General features: G+C 39.6%; 1 protein-coding gene across 5 annotated transcripts in view; it reads right to left on the bottom strand.

Moving 5' to 3' along the window:
* Positions 1-3,214: 3,214 nt before the first annotated feature.
* The window catches only part of BRIP1 (BRCA1 interacting helicase 1), a 116,395-nt gene continuing 99,279 nt past the window's right edge, over positions 3,215-20,330 (bottom strand). For 4 of the 5 annotated variants that reach the window (XR_005813955.1, XR_005813952.1, XR_005813953.1 and 1 more), the window contains 2 exons: positions 3,914-9,026; positions 3,215-3,294 (listed from right to left, as the gene is read on the bottom strand). The gene's annotated coding sequence lies outside the window, so the exon portion shown is untranslated. The remainder of the gene's footprint in view (positions 3,295-3,913; positions 9,027-20,330) is intronic. The other variant, XR_005813954.1, reaches the window with a different exon arrangement.

Here is a 20,330-nt window from a genome sequence, read left to right as displayed (position 1 = left end):
GTTAACAGCAGGTGTAGGGTTTAGGCACATGTTTCTTTCCACCTGCATGACATGGGCAGTGGCCTCGGGCCTCGCAGTCCCTGATATATTAATTATTCCCATCCAAGTGCAACAGTCTACACCCAAAAGTCAGCACTCCCAGCCCACGGTACATTTCAGGCTGTTTGTCGATCAGGGACTTCCACAACGTGAAGAGTTGACCATGGAACCCTTACCCATCGGGTGCTGTAAGCACCAGGCATAGGTAAAGAAGGCGCAGCAGCAGCTCTTCAGGTTTCCTTCTAGAAGAAACGCACCCCAGGAGAGGGCTTATGGCTCCAGGGGCTCGTGCTGGTGACTCCTGAGGCTGTTTGATCCAAAGCCTCCTTCCTGCTCTGCTGTCACATCCCTCGCACCCTGTGCAGCTTGGAGGCCCCTGGGCATGCACCAAGGTGCCACAGGCTGGGATTGTAGCCCCAAGTCTGCCCTTGGAACCTGGCCATAAGAGAGAGGGAACAAAAGAGCATATAAATTAGTGCAAAGTGCTGATAACGCTAGTTCAATTAAAATTAGGCTTTGATTTATGTTAATTAGAAACTTGTTTACACAAAAGAGAAACAAAACACATGGGAATGAGAACAGGAGGAATAGCTACAGTGGGTCAAAAGGCTCTTGTTCCACAGAAAAATACTAAAGGATAAGAGGTCTGAACAAGTACTCTGCAAGTGCCAGCAAGCTTTTATCTGGTATTTTTTGTTGCCGTTTTCCTTAGTTTTCAGCAAATACTAATCTTTGGCTTTTAGCCATGCATTGTTACAGTTCTGATGAATATTTTCAGTGGGGTTGTAGTCACAAAGTGGAGGAAGGGTGCTTTTTTTTTTTTTTTAAGGAGAATTTCATCAAATGGCCATCTTTGTCACCACAATCTACTTGGTCAAGAATGATTTTAACAATTTCAAAGACAAAACTTAACAAACGCAGCTTCTAGCTGGAAGTTTACACTGATAGCAGGAAATAAAGCCAAATTTGTACAAAGCCTCAGACTCAGCCAGCAGGAATGGATGCATCCTTCGACAAACATTTACTAGAGAACAGCATGTGCAGAGAACAGTATGTGCAAAACTACTGTTTTTCCTTAACAGCCTCCATCTTACGTAAGGCAGTCAACAATGTATGCTGGAGTTCAGCATTCAGCAGAGAGATGAAAAGGAATATTCATAGATTTTCCTGCCAAAATCATAAGGCTTAGTCCTGTTTCTGTTGAGGTCGGTAGGAAAACTTTTATGGATTTCAGTATGGCAAGGCCAGGGCCCTGGTCTTCTTTTCAGTGCTGTCAGCCTTGGCTTTGCTGTGTGCAGGCTAGGTATGAAGCACAGCCTATTTGTGTTTGATGGATGACGCAGCCACACTCTGCAAATTATGGTTTAGTCATGCCCAGTGCCTCTGAGCAGCTACTGAGAGAATAATAAAACTTCGAATTTAATATTTGATATTGTATTTAATATCAGCTGTGTATCTAATGCACAGATGAATTGCTCAAAATGTAAGAAGAATAAGTCTTAAACCATTGATTATCCACACTAAATCCAAGCACTCATTTTAGCCTGAAACTTTAGAGCAGATTTCCCTAGACATGAGGAATCAATCAGGAGACATCCTGGAAAGGTGATGAACTTGCTTTGTGCTTCAGAAGTAATATGAAACAGTCAGCACGCAATGGATACCTAGACTGAAAGCAAAGGTGACAGCTACCGAGCAGCTACGTGCCAGACAAAATGGAAGTGAGGATAGGTAATCAATTCAATTTAAAGTCAAAAATAAAAGTAGACACAATATCTTACCTGCTTAGACATCTTTGGTAAGAATTCAGTCTAAGACTTACTTATGAGAACACTAAAGATGATCAAAATGAGAAAAACACCAAAGATTTCAACCATATAAAAATTCTGTTTTAAATGAATCTGCATTCTTCTTTCCCATCCTTCTTAAAACACGATCAATTCAAAGCTTAGAAAGCTCCCCCCTTCCCTCCCTCCCTCAGGCTTTCCCTCTCAGCATTCATCACTATGAACGAAAGTAGACAGGTTAGAGGCAGGAAAAACTTCCACTGGGATTTCTGCCCAGTGTCACAGAGAAGGACTGGATTTACACTCAGTGTTAAAACTGAGCACATGCCTGTAACACAAATGTTTGGATGTCAAGCAGTTTTTCTACATTGCTTCATTGGGAACGTGCAAGGAGAGAGGGTTTTAACTCTGTATAAACGTCACCCAAGCACTATGAGACTGGAAGGTGTTGGTGCAAGCTGACTGCAGTGCATGAAAAAGCAAGAGGGCAAATCTCTAACAATACAAACACCAGACATTTAGAGTGAGACGAGCGTACGTTGGAATACTGATGTCCTGATGGATTCCCTGACTGTTCTCCCCTGTGTGGCACAGCTTGGCAGCAGCAGAGGCTGTTGCAGCACCAGCCACAACATGACACTGACTCCAAGAGAATGAGGGATGCTTCCAGTCCCCATGGAGAAGCACAAGGAAGAGCCAGTCCTGTGAGCTGTGCTATTGGATCAGGATTCTATTTAAATCTGCTTAGAAAAAAAACAGGTGAAGTCACCCGAAGGTGACATATGTTCAGTGATCACAGACTACAGAGCGCTGTTTCTCTTCAAAAGGGAAAAAAAGCTTGCTATAACCTCATCTGAAAATGTGGAGGCTGGAAACATTAAATCAAGAACCTGGAAATATAAATACCCTGCAGCTCTTTGAACCCCAAGAAACGAGGACCACACCTGCACGTCACATACTATGGCATGCCTCCTAAAGCACAAAGGGACCGAGTGTGCTGTTGTTAGCTCATTCTCCTCTTCAAAAATGCTAATCTGAGTTACAGATGCAAAGGAGCCACTACTAAATCCTTGTTGAGACTAACTACTAACACAAATCAACATATGTAAAGCTAAAAATCCTTATTTACTTGTATTCTTACTCTTACCTGTGGTTTTAAAAAGGAAAATGGCCTCAACTGCAGTCTAAGAACTCCAGGAAAGTTCAGGATTTACAAATGCTAATACACTCTGCAATGATTCATTCTACAGCCATTAGTAGACGACTTAATTTTTGCTTTGCTTCTCTCATGCACAACATGAAAATAATATTTACTCACCTCTGGGAAGCAGTTAATTAGATCGCCTGAAAATCAATGTACCGAATGTACTGAAATGTACTGAAAATCAATCCTATAAACAGGAAGAGAACAGGAAGCAGGAAGTCAGCAGCCAGGAACGAAATGCAAGGAAAAACGTGAACTTGAAAACTAAAAAGAGAAGAGAAAGACAGAAAATTAAAAAATAAAACAAAAACCTTCTTCTTGCCAAAGAGCAAAAGCAACTGGCAACATGGATACAAGCTGTCTGAGGATCAGAGTTTTGATGCGGAACACATGCACTGCTCTCTGCATGCTAAGCAACGTGGCCTACCCGTGTGGAGTTGTGCACAGGACACGAGCGTGAGATGATGAACTCTACACACGGAGACACCACTCAATGTAGAGTCAGCAACTTTGCTGTTATGTACAGAGGTTTAGGTTGTTCCCCAACTTCACTTGTTTTAACCATTTCTGTCTCATTATATTTAAAGAAATACAGGTAACACAGCTATGTGTTATATAGCCTGAGAAATAGGTCTCTGAAAAGGTGGAAAAAAAGGAGAAAAGAAGCTGTTATCCTATTTAGGATGGACTAAACATCCCCTCCCTCCAGGATCTCTTAGTACTTCTTTGGTTATGTTTGAATTTTAGATACATGGGCCAGACGTTATCATCACATTGATGCTAATAAAAAAAATCCTATTAATTTCAAAATGACAGAGTATTCTCCTACCACTTACGCTGCATGCCCCTTTCCTGAAAGGCTAATATACTAGTAATTCCTTACTTGGCTCCAATGCTATGATCAGATGTTTCCTTGGAAATATTTTCTTCCTTTGTGCTGTTTCTGCGTGCAGATTGAGATTCGCTGTGTGGCAATGGTTTTCCACAGCCCAGCTTTTTTGTGTCCTTCCCAGTTTTCCTTTGCACAGATCCTGAAGTGCACCAACTCTATGAATCATGCTTTCTTCTAATAAAATACTATCTCAATTCAATGAAAAGGTCAGGTTTCTGTAAAAGAGATTCAGAATGAGCAATAACTACAGTAAAAGTTTTTTTTGTTGTTGTTGTTCTGCATTTTCTTTCTGCTTATTTTTGGGAGGTCAGAGACTCCTTAGAGGACCAGTAGCATTAGACAAACTGAGCAATTCATTGCGTCGGCAGTATTTTATAGCTTTATTCTCATTTAAGGGATACCTCTTTCTGCTGGAGTCCATTAGCTGAGCAGTGCGAGGGATTGCCTTCTGCTGCCTCCTGGGCATGGCCATCGAGAGCCAGCGCAGCTCTTGGGTCAACAAACTACCTGTCCTCTTACTCCTCTGACCTTTCCCACCCCTGTTCCTAAAGCATACTGACAGGGAGCCCCGAGGCAGTTGCGAAGGGTCAGAGCAGACGGAAAGGAGCAGGGGGCCACTGGGGGCACCGACTTTCCCTGAGCACTGGCCAGGGGGAGCCCAGGTTGTTTCCCCCCTCTGAACCAGAGATCTTTGCACTGGTGCTCGCACAGTTAGGAAGCAACGTGCTGCTGAGCCTGCTGTTCTGGCAGCATACATGGAGGCTTGGAGTCAGGGCTATGGTTTCTGGCTGCCAATACAGATGCCCTGGTTGCCTGGGCAATAAGCTTTGCTTATCTCACTGCCTAAACAGGCAAGACCTGAAGATCTTTGGGGTATCAATGACGTCTTTCGTGTGCTGGTGTGATGCCTCACACAGAGGAACCACTGGGAATTACCAGTGTAAAGTGATAATAATGGCTGTCCGCACATTTCATTTAATAGGGTACATTCCTTTTGCAGTGTTACTGAAAATCACTAAAGTACAAATGAAATAAAAACTGTTCTTTTACTTACTGCTAATAGCAGCCAGTCATACTATCCTTGATAGCCACATATAATAACATTCGAGAAAGGTTTTAAAATGGCTTGCACCATGGCAAAATACCACACTATAAATGAGACTTCTGGAGATGTTACCTAAATTAGTCTTGTTCGAATGCCTTTGTGATATTTAATCATAATAATAAAAGTCAGAGTGCTTTTACCTTTCCATCAGAAACTGGTCTTATGTGTTTTGCTAGCCCCAGTCTATACTGGCAATGTGGTGTCGTGGTATATAATTTCATAGACACAAAGACACTTCACTACCATAGCTCTCATTATTAAACAATATATTTTAATTGTCACCACCTTTCTCATATAGACATGGGCCAAATCTATCCTTATTGGCTTCAACTGAGCTACACAAGGGATGAATTTGGCTCAATATATATAAAAATACAGCAAGTCAAGTAATAAAAAGAAATGTTTGGGTTTCTTTTTTTATAGCAGTCAATGCTTTTTGCCATAAGAACACATATGCCTGGCCAGTAAAATCCTGTGATAAAGGACTAAAGTGTTTAAGACTTCATATGCAGAATAGCCCATGGTGTTTAATTACAATAGCAAAAGATGCCATGTTATAAAAGCATTTCTTACCTGGAGAAGGGATCCATGCTCTCCAATGAAGCTTAATTACCCAGGGCATGCTGAGTTTTTCCCCCCTGGCAATAACCTCTAACACCAATAACTCTGCTATTTCTTTTGACATCTGACTAGCTGAATATTGTTAATTTTTGTTCTAATTTCCTTATTTGGATTATAGCCTTCCAGCGTTTTACTTCCGATGAAAGTTTTGAACATTGTAAGAGCTTCATTCCTGGGACATTCCTCTTTCTTTCTCCCACTTTTCCCCTTGGAATTTCGCGCTCTCAGCCCTGTTCTGGCACTCCTGCTCCCCCATCTCTTTATGCCTTCCCAGCATACTTGGCTCCAGATGTAGATTTATGCATTTCCCCTCTTCTGATTCTTTTCTGCTCCACTAGAAAGGTTACAGCTTCATCACAGGCCCAGAATATCCAAATTTCTGCGGCATGAATTTACTTAAAAACATTAAAGAAATTGCCTTGCCATCCTGTAAGTCCCATGCACTCTGGAGTCCTTTGTTTTACAGCTCTCACACAAACACACAAATCCACACATGGGGCGGTAACGTTCTGAGACGGGCAGTGGAGCTTATGAGGAGTCATTTTTTGCTTCTGCAAAAAAAACATCCAACTGATATTATTTTGGGGAAACTGAGTCTTCATTATTTATTAAGTTATATTAGATTTATAGCTCAGATTTGTGCTGAACTTTTATTAATTCATAAGGAGAAGATTCAATTTTTATATAGAAAACCTGCTTTTTTTGGGGTGGGGAGGAAAGCTCTCCTTGGAAAGCGATGTGATATTGATCCATGATTTAGAATCATCACCTGCGTTATCCTCCTCATCCTCGCGCCTGCATCCTCAGCTTTTGATGAAGTCAATTTCCTGAGTGCATGTGAAAGCCTGTGGCTGCAGCCTGGAACAATCCTACCTCAGTGCTTCCCTTGTGTTGTTGATCCTTTAATTTCCTCCAGCCGACTCCTGCAGGGGACTAGTTCGAAGTTTTATGCTACTCTTTTGGACTAATCATTTACGACTGACTTAAAAAAAAATATCACTTGCATACTGCTACTGCTAGATAGGAGGGTCACTAATTGGGATGTACTTCTAGCCAAATGGCAACACAGGTTTAACAGTAATTCACAGGAACCTAAAAATTGTGCCCAAAGCTTTATAACCAGACCAGTTATTTAGAATCTTATTCAGAAATCATGGTTGCAATCTATAAAATACCTCTGTAGTGCAAGTTTTCACACCTTTAAAAACTCGGCTAGCAGAAAGTCATATAAAACTGATTAATAGAAGAAATCACAATATCAAGGGAAAGATCTCCTATTCTGCCGGGTTATGAAAGTTACACCCAGGACTCTCATCATGTGACCCAGTTCTATGTTAAAAACACAAGATCTGAGAGTTTCTGATATTACAGATCTGAAAGAAAGATTAGAAGTTTAAAAATATGTGCCTTAGGGGTTAGCTGTTGACTAATGACAGAACAGGAAACAAGATGAAAATACAAAAGGGACATACATTAATTTATCCAGGATTATTGACATTAATTTGCAGTAAAATGGAGATCAAAACAGTAAGTTTACTATATGAAAAAAGCAACACTACTTTTGAGGTAAAATTATTAAATTCCAACTTAAAGTTGAGAATCTGATGCTCATCTCTTAGATAACATCCCTGTTACTTTGTTTTATAATGTTAACTCCATTATCACAGATGCACAGCCTTCCAAATACGTTCTTTGTAATTAGTGAGGCTTTATTGAGCTATGCAAATGAGGACTACCATGACAGCAGTGAGCCAGGCTTAAATACACAGATATGAATGGTCAACTATAATTCTTATTTTTGTATTTGCATACATTATAGGTGACAGAGTTGTTCTTGATTTTTTTTATTACATTAAAGGATAACTTTATAAAATTTTGATTTATTATACACACCAGCTATCACTAGTAACTATTGTTATTTCTTAAAATCAGTACAAGTACATTACTTCAAGTGAAAGCAAAGTCATACTACGTTTTTGAGAACAGAAATGGATTCTGTTGCTATTTCTGGCTGCATCTGTTAGCCTGGCTCAGATTCACTCGTACAGTGTGAGTAAAAGCTGGTAATTCAACCATTTCACACGCTCAGGATAAAAACCTGAGATTCAATTAAAAAATTATTCTGGCATTCTAAGTTAAATGTCTTCCAAACTACTTTAGGAAACAGAAAGGAGGAGATAGAAAGTCTGAAGCGATCATTTATATGAATGGTTACGTATGGCAGAAACAAAAATCTCAAGCAGCAGCCGATTTATACGCTGCTAATTCCTTCCTTAGACGATCAGACTTAGACTGGTCTGATTTCAGCAGGAAAATCTCTGCATAGAGATCAACACTGGTCTCAAGCATAAGATCCTAATTATTTGAAAGGCATTTGTTTTCATAGCTTTTTTTTTATGTGTCCAAGTCGATGGCATTTTAATGCCTTATTAAATGGTTGTTTTACAGCAGCCCGTCTGTTCAGTCTCTGTGCCCATGTCTGTACTTTGTGCTGCAGGATTTTACCTTTCATGCTAGCCAAAAAATATTTTCCAAATTCCCTATAAAAGTTTTCGATATTTCCTAAGACAAATAGAGTGGGTTTTTTTTTACGTCCTCTAAAATGACATTGATATGGTAGATATGACATGTATGTCTCTCCAGTTACGGTGTGCTTGCAAAAAAGGTGAAGGTTTGTGTTCATTAAAGGGATATACTGAGCTACCTTGGGCCCAGCTTTATAAGATTTTTTTTAATTACATAAACAAATGCAAATGTTTTCATTTCTGTTTTTCTTTAATTCAGTTTAAAACCCAGCAATACAAAATATGTGAACGTTCCCCTACCATGTTTTAGCCCAGATGTTGCCATGTGGGTTCTCTAAATGCACAAGAAGTAAAAAATGAACCAATTCAAAACCAACCTGAAATAAAATGAAATTGAAGATAAATTTTTGTATCAAATTACTGTGAAGTGCATGCAAAGTAAACAAACATTCATATGTGAAAAGGAAGGTATATTTAAAAATGGTATATTTACTAGCACTCTGACAACAGTCCCAGTGAAATATTTCTGTTAAACATAACGGTGAAACCTTTGTTTTGTTGAAGGCAAATGGCAGAACCCCCACTGACTTCAATGGGGCCAGAATTTGTAACCAGGTAGCTTTTTCCCTCCACTCATACACAAAGATTGTACTGCTTCGCCCCTTATACCAGAGTATTTTTATGCAGTTAGCATTAAATAGCAAAAATACTTATCTGTCTTACTAGTCCTGATGAATACATGTATGGATCAGCAAAATCTTTTAAGATAAAGTATAATCTAAATTGCCTGTTTTCAGTTCTTAGGGTTCTGTAGCAATAAGCAATAATGAACAGACGATGGAAGCAGCCAGACCTACAAAAGAAATAGTATTTTAAAAGTACTGTACTTAGGGGAAAAAAGAGTTGCCTTTATACATAAAGAGCTCTATTCATTAAAAGAAGTTTTTACAAATGTGGTTATTTCAAATAGTCAAAAAGTGTGAAATACACTTAAAATGAGTAAAATTTGTGGGTTTTCCTATGGGTTAAATATGTGCCATACTAATAAAGCTCTCCTCACACCTCTTCCTAACTCATAGTCTTTGGCCTCATTCTGCAAGATGTTTTGAATTGAGGGAGCTCAGCACTTTGCTGGAATTGACCATGGGCTACTAAAGTCCCAGCTCTGCAAAGATTAACGGACTTTAGAAGGATCCAGAAGAAATCATCTATATTTGACGTTCAGCATGGCACGCATCGACGTGTCTTGCAGCAAGCCCATCAAGAACAAGCATGGTTGAGCTCCATGTGCTTACCTCGGACCTAGCGATTCCACCCCGAGGAACCCATGGAGGACAGGGCACGCTAAGGGGACTGTTACACTGAGTAGCTAAGCAGGCACAATAAAGCTGACATGAGAATGGAGACGAGTCACACAAATCAGAAACACCAACAAACCTCAAACCGTCTCCCCTACAGTCCCCATCAGGTCAACAGCTTACAGACAGAGGACAACCTGCGTTATGTTTCATGAAAGGTTTCCTATGTTGATACAGGTCAGTATTACTGGATATCCTATAGTAACATAGCAGTACTGCTGACTTAGATTCAAGCTCATTCAACAGAGATTTAACAAAGTGATGAAAATCTTACAGAACTGATTTTCCAGTGTTTGATCCCTCCTGCTGCTTGAAGAAAGCTTTAAATAGCTTTCAAATAAAACAACTCCATTAAAATGAGATTATTCATAAGAACCCACTTTGCTAGCTTTTGTCCTTTCAGATTTTAGCTCTCTATTATGTCCAGCAGTGCAGATATCTGTGTTTAAAATAAATGCTCTAAAAACCATGTCCTTATTTGCCTTTACTGCTGTAACTCTGCTGTCACGGTCTGTTGCTGCATGTCAAGGAGACGCTAGGAATGGAACATGACAGCTCCATGATGGTTCAAGCATGGAAAAACAAGACATGCTTTGGAAAGCATGGCTTTATGTGCAATAACTTTAACACTGAATCAGTTTGCTGTAGAAAAAAAGCCCTCAACATTTCACAGTATTTGTTTAATCATAGCAAGACAATTATCAGTCCATTACTTAGTTCACACAGGTGAAAGAAACCATAGCAATATTTTACAGAGAAATATAATAATACATGTATTTCAACCACATCATATTGTATGTCTTTTATCAAAGTACAGATTCTCTTTACTTCTGTCTAACCGTAGAGAAGGAGAATGTAATGGCAATATACCTCCTTAACACTGACAAATTAACAAAATCCAAATTATTCGTGCATACTTCTGTCAGGAGAAAATAACGAATGACAAAGCCGTGTGTTTCTTCAGCACAGTTCTGCTTATTTACTACCAAAAAGTCTGTTACTGCCACATAACAGGAGAGGATGTCTTTGCCCTCAGCTCCAGCTCCCTGGCCGGGGGAAGGCAGACTTTGAGGACAGCCACCGTGACAACAGGACACCGTGCCGCTTGTCCCTGCCACCTGCTCCTCCTGCCCTGCCCTGGCAGTGTCAGTAGTGGCCCTGGGACGTTGGTCTCCAGACAAAACCATGCACCAGCCTGTTTCAGCCCGTGCAAGCGCGACGTGCCCGCTCCCTGCGCTCAGGAGGCAGAGCGGCCTTCAGGGCCCCGGCAGTCTGCGGAGGCTTTGTCCAAACCACTTATCCTTTTCCAGAGAAACGGCAGTGAAAATGTTCTATAGATTTAACCACTGTCAGATGTTCTCTGAGCGGAATATTAATTTCTCTCCTGAGAACATAAACTTTTTGTTGTAATAAGCCACCATGCTCTCAAGTCCTTTGATTTCCTCTGTCAGTGCTGCTCCCAGCCCGTAAGTGCCAGCATCTGGGCGCAGCCTGAAAGGTGTCTGAAACGTGGGGAGGCGAAATGGGAGCAGTTACATGCACTTTTTTTAAAAACTGAAAATGTTAAATCACAGCATACCGGCCACTGAAATGGTTTCCTTCTCACCAAACTTATGCAGTGGTTTTACAATATTAGCAAGCCACAAATAAACTGTCTGAAATAGCAGAAGCAGTAATCCTTAAGAAAACCAAAACCTTTTACCTGGCTGCCATTGTCTGGAGAGCTGGTCAGGGCTGTCCTGCCTCCATTTTCTTTTTGTCTGTGAAAACCATTCCCTGGCTGGCTGCAGACTCATAATTAATTACTTCTGCTTGCAATGATTCACTTGTCTTTGGATTTGATCTCAGGTTGCTGACTTTCAGCATATTACAGACCATTTGCAACTACATCAGTTCCTGTTCAAGTGTTTTACTTCGTACTGAGATATCATCTAGAGATAACGTGGAACAGGCATGCTGTATGATACCTTCTCCCTGTCCTCTGCAGTGCAGCAGGTGTTGTGCCAAAAGACATCCCTTTAAATTGCAGTAGGTCTCGTCCTGCTCTGAAAGCTGCTCCCTCCCCCTTTTCCTGTTACTTGGCTCCACAGGCTCTGGTCGGGCCACCATTTGACTTTAATCAGAATGTGAGTGAGGTCCAAAAACTGTTGAAAGCTCACTTATCCCATCCCAGTTCATTTCCTTGATGCCCAGTAGCACTTCTTACCGCTTTGCTTTTGCTAAACAGAGAGGTGCGGGGTAATGGGTTGGTTTCCCTCAGAATCAATCTGTGGTAGACCACTGTGTGCAGGCTGTATATTTATTGGATCTAGAGAACTGATTTTTAACTGCAAAAAAACTTTTAGGGAATCTGAACAGTATGCCAAAGCTGTGATCGTGGCACAGCCGTGCTTTCTTTATCCTTGTTAACACCAGTACTAACAGCAGCGGCGACTCTAACCTCAGCAGAGGCTCGCGGTTCCAGCGTAGTCGGGAAGTACGGAGTCGACCTTTGTACCTGGCATCGATCTCTCAGCCGTTGTATTTTCACAGTGAGTTCCTTGTGCTAGACGGGATAAAGCTAGAGCAAGTATACCTACCTATGCCTCCACAGGCTGCAAGGAAATCCCCTGAGAACATGCTGCTGCTCTGCATTTAAATTAATTCAGAATTTAAATTTCTTAGTGCCAGAGAAAATTAACCTCTTCTTCAAACCCGCAAGGGCACTAGCAGCTAAGACTTCTGCAAAGGCATGACCCTTAAAATAAGATTTCTATCACTCTACCTTTACTTGGGTGAGAATGTACTGCAACAAGTAACTGCTGTACTAGTTTGCTGCTGTACCAGGAAAATCTGCACACTGCAAATCAGTTATCTGCAGATGCTATGCTTCACCCGGGCCACATAACTCAAGAAAATTTCCAGAGATTTAATTCATAAGACAATATTTCCAGCAGGTATTACTCTGTTACTAGCCATAATGAAATCTAAATCCTTTCTTAGCTTATTCATCATTTTAGTCACATTTCTTGCTCTGAAGCAGAGGACTAATTTTCAAAACCAATTTTCCCACTTTTTGGACGTGTCGTGTCTCCCAGCAGTCACTGTCTCTGCTTGCTGCTAATTTATCCTTTTTCAGCCTGTCTAGTCCAATAACTTCAGTTTAAGAAACGGTACTTTATTATATTCATTTCACAGATCCTAATATACACTCAAAAAGTAAACTGACCAAATCTAGAGAAAAGCTATAAGCTTTATCCTCATTCCTTTGGAGCTCAGCACTTTCAGCTTCATGTCTTCACATTTCCTGAACTGATTGAAGAACTTTCCCTAGACATTTCTGAGGCTCTGTCCTGGCCAGCCTCAGAGCAGCTTTTATGGACAATTTTTTCATAAGTCCAATATTTAACTGAACTACTTCCTTTAATTTTTCCATAGCTGCCAATTTTCCTTGTTTTACAAACCAAGATTATCACTTTTCCTAATTGTACAGTAAGGCCAGGGATCAGATTAGGATCGCCCCTTTTCATCATTCATTTTATAAACAGTACTTGAGTTACAGGATTTGGCTGCTAGGAGCCCTCGTTTCTGTCCATCTTTCCAGTCATTCACCGGGGCCGTGATTTGAACAGACCAGATGTGCTCCTTATGAAACCCATAGTTCAGAAGAAGAGGTTTTTATATTTTCTGAGCTGATCTATCTGTAAATTTCAAATTACAAGTACTTTTCCTCCTAATTTACCATTCATTGGCTGACAATCTTTTGTTAAGCTAGGGGCTTCAAATGTGACCTATGGACTTCAAATATGACCTAAGATTCTGTCATTTCATTCTTTCATTTCTTTCAAAAACTGATATTTTAGCTTCATATGAGCAGGTAAGTTACAGGCTGGTCAAAACTCCTGCTTTCTACTGTCTTCTGGTAAACTTTCCGGGTGAGAGTAGCCGGATTGCTGGTCAAGTCAGTGACCTTGTCAGTTTATTCTTGGAGTTTTGCAGCCAGCCTTATAATCTGGCCAGAGAGTTGTGAAGGTGGCCCTCGTTTCTGAAGAGGACTTCTAGACATTTCAGACTCTTGTTGTAGTTACATCTGCCCATCTTTGATTTCTGCAAGCCCTACATAAAACAAGATACTGGGAGGGGGGAAGAAAAGAAAAAAAGAAAAGGAAAAAAGAAGCACCAACATTTCAGATACTGGTGTTTAAAAACACTGTCTGGATGTTCTGAATTAATATTGTGTTAGAAGTTGCCAAATGGCTGTATGCCAAGATTCAACACAAGGTGTATTTTTATGGCAAAGCTATAAACCCACAAAATAAGTGGTTTATAATGGAAATTCTGACACACTTTTAATATTAAGAGCAGAAATACACTGGATGTGGCAAGTAAGTATTTGACAGCTGCGGTACTCACTTGTCGGCTGTTCTGCCCTAACAAGTCCCTTTTGATGGTGGGATTCCTCCTTTATCTTGTTCTGCTTCAGCCACGTGGTTTTGGGGCAGATGGGCTGAGCCATGCTTTGTGTTCATTCCGGAGCCTCTCGGTACCCTCTTTCTGGGTGATTACAGTGAAAAGCAACAGCTGGGATTCACCAAGTACTGAAGTCTGCAGTGTTCTGAAGCTCATGGCAAGGACTCAGCTCCGCACAGAGAGCAGCTTGCATCAGCCAAGGGACAGGAAGTTTCCTCTGCCATTGATCCCTTCGAGTGGCACTTCTCACACAGTGACAAGGTATCGTGGCTGGGAAGAGCTGTAAGACTGAGCAGGTGGGCACTGCTTTCAACTTGAAACCCACAGGCAGAAACCATCCTTGGAAGCTTGTTGATGCTACGGTTATGGATCAGCCCATGCACAACTGGAGAAAGGAGCCACCTTGAGCAATATGTTGGACAATCTACCAGTTTACACAGGCACAAAGATTATCGATCTGCTGTGAATGCAATAATAAGGAAATGGCAGTTGTGGGGGTAAAGGACTAAAAATAATTTCAGAAGGCTGAAACATCATACAAATAAATCCTATACCTAACTTGAGATATTATAACCCTGATTTGGAGGAGAAAAAAAAAAAAAGACAGGACAGTTTTACTCACAGGTGAATGCTCTAACTAGTCACCTACATTAGAAGCCTTCCACTGACATCATTTACAACACACATATTTATCAAGGGAAAGTAGGAGGGGAAAGTGTGAAAAAACAGAACCATTTTTGTCAGAAACATCTAAGATGAGAGTGTTCAAAACAGCCATCCAAATGGTATGCGCTGGCTCTGTATCTGATCTGTCCGTATGGCATGTTTTAAACCCGAGATTTCCAAATACAGATAGGGGGTTATGGATGTCTTTCCCATCCCAATCTTCTTGATTTGCAGTCATGTTCTTCAGGAAAACCAAGAAAGAAATTAACTAATCTGTGACTGTCAGAATAGAGTTTGAAACACATGCATATACACACATATACACATCTTGAACTTATTTCGTACTTCACACACAAGTTGGAGAGAAAAGATTTTGACTCAAAGTGAATGAAACCTAAACAGCTGACAAACAAACAAAGGATGATGGATTAAACTTTCCAAGTAGCATGCAAGCCTCCTCCACTATAAAATTAAGTTTTCCTACTCTTAATGCGTAGATTAACTGCAACAGCAAATAATAATGCAGAAAGCTTTTTCTTTTAAATAAAAAATGAGAGGAAATGAAAACCAAATTACACATTACTTAAAAATAATGTCTGGAGATGAAATAAAACATTTGTGACTATGAACCAAGATTCATACCCTTACTTCCAACATCTTCCATTAACACCCCTAGGAAATTTAACACAATTAAATTAATGTCCTAAAGGGTACGCTGGATCGAGGGAAGCAGAGCCTGGGGCATACTAACTGGCTGCAGTCTTTGAAAGAGTCTAACAGCTTAAAGACACAAGAAAATTTTACTTGCATCTTGAGGATATTATTCATGAACTTACATTAGCTTAGTTTGGTAGATTCTGCGAGCATTTATAGAATGCCTAGAAATTAAAGCTCAAAAAAGGGCATTGTTTCATTTCAAATCACAAGCAGGCTGCTTGTCTCAGATTTGAAAGCCTTTGTGATTCTCTACAGAACTTCCTGTAAAAACAAAATTCTGCATAATGATTTAAGACAGGAGTGAAACCCTATTGATCAAAACACAAAGTTGAATACAAGTCAAGAATTGGATGGAAGCTGATGGCAAGACAATATATGAACACTTCTTAAAAAGGATATATCTGGACACATCAATAATCATGCAATTAGAAGTTTTTTAAGGGCTGCAAATTCATAAGAAAGTCAATGCTTATACAGCCTTGTGCTTGTCATGCTGGACAAATTGGTAGAGTTAGCTAAACTGCCTATGGTCTACAACAGACAAGAAACATCTCGGTGGTTATGTGCTCCAGCATTTCTCTGTGGAATTACACGTGGTATGTGAGACAAATGCACTGGCTTTGACTTGAATTAGATCGTTAGTACAGATACACACCTTTCACCAGGTATGACTGATACTATTTTTAAATGCAGTACAAACTCTGCTGTTGCTACTTTATTAAGTCTACTTAGTCTACACGTCTTTCAAGTCTGCATATCTACATACCTTTTGAGCTAATCCTTTCAGTGGCTCGTTTCATGTTGATAGGTAGATAAATAGACAGTCAGACAGATAAGAGAAAGATAAGGGCAAGAACTGCTGTATTTTTAATATTCTGGTAACGGAGGCTATGTTCAGGCAAACTTCTGTCATGCAATGGGACTACAAGGTCCTGACTCCTGCCTTCATATCTTTTCTGAACAAATGGTACCTATTATGTTTTTGGCTATTTACTTCAGTAAGCTTTTTGGGTGCCCTAAGCATATACACACATGCACGATTAAACATGAACATTCATTTTTTAAAAATATAAAATCAGTTCTGATGCAACCTGATGAGCTGAAGGAAAGTATCAATGTGTGGGGAAAGAGCCTTTGGCAAGACAGTTTATTTTTCTTTCTGTGGAGATCAGACTTTTCTTTATGATTAGTCTCGTATGTTTCTTGCTGGTTACTTAGGTTAATTTTGTAAAATATAAAATTAATGTTTATGTAAGTCAAATCTCTCTATTTAGATGCTATTGAAATGGAGCCCCAGCATGGGTACATGCCCAGCTGTGCCTCGCAAATGAAGAAAAGGAAGGAGATTGACAGCAGCTCTTGCTCCACAGACCAGCTCTGCAAATCTGCATCAGCCACAGTGCTTTCTTTGGACCAGCCTTCCTCCTTTTATTAGCTCTTTGCTGCTTTTCTGGGTAAGAAAATCAAAGGAAATTTGATTTATTTTTTTTAATATTTGTTTTGGTGTATAGGAAAGATAACCCAGGAAAAGTAATTCAGGCAGAACTCTCACAACTGAAAAATAAGATTTAAAAACCAAATTAAGTGTTAAGAGTTTTGTTGGTTGTACTTTCTGTGGAAGAAACAGAAACTAACAGGCCCCTTTCTGGGTGCAATGATGCTCGGGAGCCTTGAAGGTCTAAGTATTTACTTCTAACACTATTTAAGTGAACACATTTTTCTTAAATAGTGTTAACTATTAGACTATTAGATTTAAAGAAAGGTATGCAATTTTCACCATCAAGATGTAAAAGGCTTAACAACCTAGCAGACCCCCTACAGTCCAAGCAACACAAGAGCCAGAGTATTTCTGCTACGATATGGGAGCAGGATGTGGAAAGTTGGAAGGTCACTGGAAAAAACATGTGCCATAGGACCTGCATTTTGGAATCATCAGGGAAAAATTGAGGGATGCAGACCATGAGTCTGAATGCAACCCCAAGCAGAGGGAACAGCAGGAATTCTAAAATCACTCAGAAAAAAGATAAATCTGTTTCTCAGGTCCTGTCTAGACTATGAAAAGATGGGTTCTGTCCTGCGCTGCCAGGGCTGGAGAGGATGTGGTCAGCTGGGTGCATTTGATCATGTATGCGGTTGGACTGCACCAAACTGAAATCATTCTGCAGAACCAGTGTTCTCTGAAAATATTACTCTAACCCTAGCAGCAGTCTTGCTGGGCAGACAATGTCAACCTGCCAAATATAAAAAATGAGGTTTTGTTAAGCTACTTGTTATTAGCTGCTCAAACCTTGACTGCAGCTGAATGAAGAAACCCCAGCATTCCCACGACGAACACATGGCTTAAGCAAAATATGGGAGGTCCTTTCCTCGGAGAAGATCACCAGCCTAGGAATAATTGTTAAAATAAATACTTGAAAACTTGGCTCTCTCGCTTAACCTACAAAAAAGGAACAGTTGAGTCCATAAGCCAAAATTTCTGACTAACTTTTAAAAAGTATTTCTCCTTTGAAACAGCTAAGCAGCATACTTTGATCTTTCTGTGTGAAACACTTAGTCTTTCAGAGTAATCATAGTCAATGTCCAGTCTCATTTTAAAGTATAATTTGTGGCTTTAATATTTACAAGGTTATTTTGAGGAAATGTGAAAAATATAATTAATTTAGTATTGTTTAGCTCTGGTTTGAAGTCACAGATGTTATAAATTGAAGATAAGATACTCAAATTTTGAAATCTTTTGAAATTTTCACTTGTGTGTATGGGACCAAATTTCTTCCTTCACAAGGCTCCAGTGTTCACAGACTGAACTCCAGTTAATTTCAGGATGATTCAGTTTCTACCTGACATTAGAAGACAGAAATCATCTAACAGTAAATTCTGGATCATGTGAAGGATTATTTTGCTTTCCGAGTAATATTTTCCTAGAAGTATATATAATATAAACCACTATAGTAGGGGAATATTTATATATGAGTTATTTCCATACAAAAAGAAAATTATTAAGAAATAAAGCACACAACCTTCTTATATCAATGTACCACTACTGAACCACATATATAGGGCTGTCTGAAAAGGCAAAGCCTGGGATAAAGGCTGGGGTATGTGGCAGGAGAGACTATTGGAGCATAGATTAATGGAAAATGAAGAGCATGGAAGATGTTCATCGACTCTAGTGCAAAGCACAGCAACAATTTAAACACAGATCAATACAAATAAAAGCTTATATTGACAGAAATCTTACCTAATGTAACACACAGTTTTATATTTAGTAACACAAAAAAAAAGCATAGGCTCAATCCTGCAAACTCTTTAATGCGAGTATCTACAGTCTCTCATTTTCTTGTTTTCTTTGTGATTGTTTATATAAGCTTAGATAAACTGTATTACCTTCTGTTGCCTTAGAAATAACATTTCTAATATTTTGACAGTGTAAGTCATGCAATACTGCTTGTGCAAACAAGGACTGGACAAGAGGGTGGCAGCATCTTTTTTTTTTTTGGAAGAGCTTTAATGCATGCCGTCCAAGCTGACATGTGCTTCCTAGATGAGGAAATGCAACATTCCTTCATGCACAAAACAGTATTTTAGTTGTAATGAATTCATCCGATCCAGTTTTGAAACAGAAATAAATGCAGAAGATTACATCTTCAGAACCCAGAAATGAAAACAGCTTACGTGCCCTATGAGCTATTGTTACCAGAGGGTGAGTTTTCGCTAAAGGCAGCAACAAAATTAAAAATAGGTGGCAAAGAGAGAACTGATTAAATGCTTACAAAAAGTAACAACCACTATCTCCACTCCTTTCCAACAGACATCCCCATCTGGAATTTATTTTTAGGATGCTCATTCCTTCTCACAGGTTCAATGCTACCCGTTTCACACCATTTAACTATTGAAAGCTCTTGAAATTCCGGGCCAGAGAAGCCAGAGCCCAGTGTATTTCACCATGATGTAGCTAATGTGTCAGACTTGTAAAATAGCTCTTAGTGGTAGACCTCCATTTAGAGAAAGACGGAAACTAGCTTTAAATACTTAAGGCTTTAATATCTAGTCCATTACGCTGCAGCAAGGTCTTGTAAAGAGTCAATTATGGGATACTTCTGATTTGATCCACATGCAAGGGAAATCCGCTTCTTTACCTTTAAACCTCTGTAGTAAGTGTCCTGTTTAAATAATTAGTGACACTTTTTCTTTGATCAAATTGATTCACATTGTTATTCTTTTATGTTAATTTAAAACTTAATCCATGTAAAATCCAAGACAGATCTTAATCCATCACTCAGAGAGCTTTTACAAAAAGGCACTATCATGAGATTTTCCAGAAAACACAACAAGGTAAAGACAGTAGTGAACTAGCCTGAAATGTTCTCCCCCCACACACCCCTTCTGAAAACCTGTGAATCGCCAACGAAGTCAAAACTAGTAGCATGGGTAAGCAGTGAGACAATTCAGAAATAATTCTGAGTGGAGACAAAACTAGCAGCCACTACAGGACAAAACCTATTCTCCAGCATATTTAATGACGAAGCCAAAATCTCAGCGTTTCCTGCCATTAAAAGTCTGTTAATCATGGGTAATATTTTAAAGTAAACTGCAGCTACTTTAACTTATATTCTTGCTTTCTACTCAGAGCTTAGTTGTCCAGGTTACGGGGAAGTTAACAGCAACGATTTTGGAAGGGGCTTCAGGCCAGACACAACTAGTTAAGGTGCTCAGGCAGTAGAGTAGGTAGAAGGAAAAATCCTCTCAATATTTATAATTTCATGCCCATGCTCTTGTCTTTCGTCAGATATTTCTGTAAATAAGAGGCTGGTAATAAAGTTAACTGTACAAGTAGATAAATATTTAAGTTTTGTCCAAGCCCATAAACTCAATAGACCATGCAAATTCTTGTTGTATATATTCAAATAATTTGCTTGAATATCTCTACAGTGAAGTAAAAAATAATTACAATCTTAATTGAACATGAG

This window comes from Cygnus olor, chromosome 20, assembly GCF_009769625.2.
Source record: "Cygnus olor isolate bCygOlo1 chromosome 20, bCygOlo1.pri.v2, whole genome shotgun sequence".
Lineage (NCBI taxonomy): Eukaryota > Metazoa > Chordata > Aves > Anseriformes > Anatidae > Cygnus > Cygnus olor.
Note: the sequence above shows the minus strand (reverse complement) of the source record. Positions and strands in the feature narration are given on the sequence as shown.